The following is a 5,011-nucleotide window of genomic DNA, read 5'->3' on the forward strand; positions in this document are numbered from 1 at the left end:
CATGGAGTGGAATAGAGAACAAAGGAAACTAGTGGAGTCGAGTGGAATGGAGTGGAATGGAGTGGAATGAAATGCAAAAGAATGGAATGGAATGGAGTGGACTGGAATGGAGGCAAATGGGAAAATGCAATGTATTGGATTGGAGAGGATTGGAGTGGAGAAGAGTGAAGTTGATGGAATGGAATGGAATGGAATGGAAGGAAGTGAAGAGAAATGCAGTGGATTCTAGAGGAAATGAATGGAATTGAATGCAATGGAATGCAAGGAAACAGAACGGAAAGGAATGGAATGGAATTGAAAGCAATGGAAAAAACTGAAGTGGAGTGCAGTGGAGTGGAAAGGAGAAGAAAGAAAGGGAGTGGAATGGAGTGTTATGGAATGGAATGGAATGGAATTGAATGGAATGGAGTGGAATGGAATGGAATAGAATGCAATGCAACGCAATGGAATAGAATAGAACGGAGTTGAATGGAATGGAGGCGAATGGGAAGGAATGTAATACAGTGTATTGGAAAGAGGTGGAGTGGAGAAGAGTGCACTTGAATGGAATGGAATGGAATGGATTCGAGAGTAGTGGATTGGATTCTAGTAGAAAAGAATGGATTGAACTGGAATTGAATGGAATGGAAAAGAATGGAGTGGAATGGAATGGAAAGGAATGGAAAAAATGGCAGCGGAGTGTAGTGGAGTTGAATGGAGAAGAATGGAATGGAGTGGAGTGGAGTGGAATGGAGTGGAATGGAATGAAATTGGATAGAATGGTATGGAATGCAATGGAACGGAGTTGACAGGAATGGAGGCGAATGGGAAGGAACGGAATGCAGTGGAGTGGAGAGGAGTGGAGTGGAGGGGGTAGATTTGAATGGAATGGAATGGAATGGAATGGAATGGATTTGAGAGGAGTGGAGTGGATTTTAGTGGAAAAGCAAGGAATAGAACTGAATGGATTGGAATGGAATGGAATGGAATGCAAAGCAATGAAATGGAATGGAATAGAATGGTATGGAATGGAATGGAAAAAATTACAATGGAGTGCAGTGGAGTGGAATGGAGAAGAAAGGAAGGGAGAGGAGTGAAGTGCAATGGAGTGGAATGGGATCACGAGGCAGTCAGACCAGCAGGGCCAGTATGGTGAAACCCGGTCTCTACTCAAAATACACAAAATTAGCCAGGCACGGTGCTGTACGTCTGTAATCCCAGCTACTCGGGAGGCCGAGCTGAGGCAGGAGAATCGCTTGAACCTGGAAGGCAGAGGTTGCAGTGAGCCGAGATCGCGCCACTGCACCCCAGCCTGGCCGACAGAGTGAGACTCCATCTCAAAAAAATAAAAATAAAAATGAAATGAAACAAAATAATTAAAAAGTGAGTTTCCGGGAGAAGAGGCAAAAAAGAAAACGAGCCCACAGTGACATACACATACGCCTCTCGCTTTTCGAGGCATCAAACACGTTACGAATTATGCGTAATTTTTTTGGTAACTTAATCTTATTTTATTATCATGATTTATATTTTTGAGACGGAGTCTCGGAGGACTCCCTCCGTCCCACTCCCTGGTTGTCCAGACAACCTCAGAGACAGACCCTGGCTGGGCCAGATGGTTCTTCTCTTTGATCCTTTGTTTCCTTGTCTTTCTTCATGTCTTTAACCCGCGTGGACTCTTCTGCTCGGGTTTTACAGACGGCAGCTCCACTTTAGGCCTTGTTAGTGGGGACGTTCCTGATTCTCCCCAGATGTAGTGAAAGCAGGTAGATTTGCCTTCCCTTTACTTCTTTCTTTCTTTGTTTAATTTTTTCCTTTTTTTTTTTTGGAGACGGAGTTTCGCTCTCGTTGCCCAGGCTGGAGTGCAATGGCGCGATCTCGGCTCACTGCAACCTCTGCCTCCCGGGTTCAAGCAATTCTCCTACCTCAGCCTCCCGAGTAGCTGGGATTACAGGCCTGCACTACCACGCCACGCTAATTTTGTAGTTTCAGTAGAGACGGGGTTTCTCCATGTTGTGGCTGGTCTCAAACTCCTGACCTCAGGTGATCCTCCCACCTCGGCCTCCCAAAGTGCTGGAATTACAGGTGTGTGCCACTGCGCCTGGCCTCTTTCTTTCTCTTTCTTTCTTTCTTTCTTTCTTTCTTTTTTTTTTTTTTTTTTTTTCTTTTTTTTTTCCTTTTTTTTTCCTCTTCTTTCTTTCTTTTTCTTTCTTTCTTTCAATCTTATTCTCTTTACTTTTTTGACCCAGAGTTTCACACTTGTTGCCCAGGCTAGAGATCTCGGCTCACCGCAACCTCTGTCTCCCAGGTTCAAGCGACTCTCCTGCCTCCCTAGTAGCTGGGATTACAGGCATGTGCCACCATGCCGGGCTAATTTTGTATTCTTTGCAGAGACGGTGTTTCTTCACGTTGGTCAGGCTGGTCTCAAACTCCCAATCTCAGGTGATCCACCTGCCTTGGCCTCCCAAAGTGCTGGGATTACCGGCGTGAGCCACCGTGCCTAGCCTCTTTCTTTCTTTCTTTCTTTCTTTCTTTCTTTCTTTCTTTCTTTCTTTCTTTCTTTCTTTCTCTTTCTTTCTTTGTCTCTTTCTTTCTTTCTTTCTTCTTTCTTTCTTTGTTTCTTTCTTTCTTTCTCTCTCTCTTTCTTTCTTTTTCTTTCTTTCTTTCACTCTTTCTGTTTTTTTCTTTCTCTCTCTTTCTTTCACTCTTTCTTTCTTCTTTCTTTTTGTTTCATTTTTTCCTTGACACGGTGTGTGATGTTCCAATTTCTCTGTCCACGTGTTCTCATTGATCAACATGTGGTGTTTGGTTTTCCTTTCCTGTCTTAGTTTGCTGAGAATGATGGTCCCCCGTGTCATCCATGTCACCACAAAGAACACGAACTCATTCTTTTTTTGGCTGCATAGTATTCCCTTGTGTATATACCACACATATTCTTTATCCAGTCAGTCACCGATGGGCATTTGGGTTGTTTCCAGGTCTTTGCTCTTGTAAACTGTGCCGCAATGAACATACCTGTGCATGTGTCCTTACAGTAGGATGAATGATAAACCTCTGGGTATATACCCGGTAATGAGAAAGCTCGGTCCAGTGGTATTTCTGGTTCTAGATCCTTGAGGAATCGCCACGCTGTCTTCCACAATGCTTGAACTGATTTCCACTCTCACAGACATTGTAAAAGTGTTTCTATATCTTCACAGCCTTGCCAGCATCTGTTTTTTCCTGACTTTTTAAAAATTGCATACGAAATCTTCTCAATATATAATATCACATAGCCACAGCTCTCAAGAAAGAAGTCTGTAGAATGTGGTAAGTCTCCAAGGGAAAGCTTTGACAGCTTTCATGGCTGATTGCATCACACATTAACGACAATGAGGTTTTACCTGGAGCTTCACTACCATTCTTAAAGCCTATCTCATAATGTGCATCTGGAGACTTCCTAGAGAAATGTGGTCTCTGACTGGTGCTGGTAAAGTGGTGATAAGATATCTAAAAAATAAAGGGACTGTACTTGACTATTTTCCAATATTTACTGTTTTGTGACAAGCTGAACATCCTCACTACCTGCCTTTGCCCTCACGAGTAATTAGCATGTGCCTAAATAAAGTTTCAGATAGCTAGCTCCACTGTTCCTAAAAGATACTGTCTGGGGTCTTGTCTCCAGAAGCATAAAGTACAAAGCTTACAAGTACAACTGCGTGAAAAGTTGGACCGAAGCCAGAAAGGCTTAAATGATCAATTGAGCGATTTGTGTTTCCTCTGGAAGAGGGTACTAAGCAGAGGGCTGGTACACATATATAGGGGAGAATAGGGCAGGGCATTTATGGATGGCACGCGGCTAGGTGTCTTCAAAGAGATGCACCGGGGAAGCCTCACTGGGCTCCTGTAGGGCGCCAATGGCCACGCTCTGGAAGCGCACGTCCAGGATGATGTCCTGCACGATGTTGCGCATCAGGCGCTGGAAGGGCAGCTTGAGGCGGAGCAGCTGCGGGGACTTCTGGTACTCTCTGATTCTGCCCAGTGCCAGGCCTGTAGCGGTGAGGCTTCTTGATCCCTCCTGTAGGCGGCGCCCTTTTGCCGGCGGCTGCAGTGGCCGGGGTCTTCGTGGCACTTGCCAGGCTGTGGCTTTCCCTGGCCAAAATGGTGAAACCTCCTCTCTGCTTTAAGAAATACAAATTTACCCTGGCGTGGTGGCATGCACGGTTAATCCCAGCTACTCTGGAGGCTGAGTCAGGAGAAGTGCTTGGGCCCAGGAGGCAGAGGCTGCAGTGAGCTGAGATCAGGCCACTGCAATCCACCCTGGGGGACAGAGCGAGACTCTGTCTCAAAGATAGGTGAATAAAATGCAATACAATCCAATACAATCAACTACAATAAAATTGAAATATTATCTTCATATTCCCATCTTTCTTTCTTTCTTTCTTTCTTTCTTTCTTTCTTTCTTTCTTTCTTTCTTTCTTTCTTTCTTTTTCTTTCTTCTTTCTTCTTTCTTTTCTTTCTTTCTTTCTTTCTTTCTTTCTTTCTTTCTTTCTTTCTTTCTTTCTTTCTTTATTAATGCAGACAATGGGCTTTTACACTGTTTATTTCAAAAGCTTCTTGTAACCATCCAATGAGATAATAAGGTTAAATATACTTGGTAAATTGTGAAATGCTGTACAGATGTGAGGGTTCAGTCTCGTGTCTGACTTTTCAGTTCTGCCTTTCAGAGTCTGCTAGATCATTTGGATTTGAGAACCAAATATTATTTTAGTTCTCTATAAATAAAGCCTCGGTGTGCATCTAAACTCTGCTGGATAGTATTATGTTTTAGATTTAAGAGCAGCTAGGGAAAAATGAGACAGCAATTCATGGCCTATCCAGGTCAGATTCATAGATACCCACATGGAGTCTATTAATTGTATGGACATCTGTGAAAGGAATGAACTCACTAAAAGAAAAATTGATTCCCTCTACCTTGAGAAATAACTATAATATTTTAAACCATGCAAAGGAGAGATCTAATTTATATGTTTCCTGAAAACACTGGCACTAT

General features: G+C 43.3%; 1 pseudogene; it reads right to left on the reverse strand.

Annotated features, from left to right (window-relative positions):
- Positions 1–3,817: 3,817 nt before the first annotated feature.
- On the reverse strand, positions 3,818–4,110 carry LOC116463986 (histone H3.Y-like; annotated as a pseudogene).
- Positions 4,111–5,011: the final 901 nt, after the last annotated feature.

This window comes from Hylobates moloch, unplaced genomic scaffold (assembly GCF_009828535.3).
Source record: "Hylobates moloch isolate HMO894 unplaced genomic scaffold, HMol_V3 SCAFFOLD_114, whole genome shotgun sequence".
NCBI classification, from domain to species: Eukaryota; Metazoa; Chordata; class Mammalia; order Primates; family Hylobatidae; genus Hylobates; species Hylobates moloch.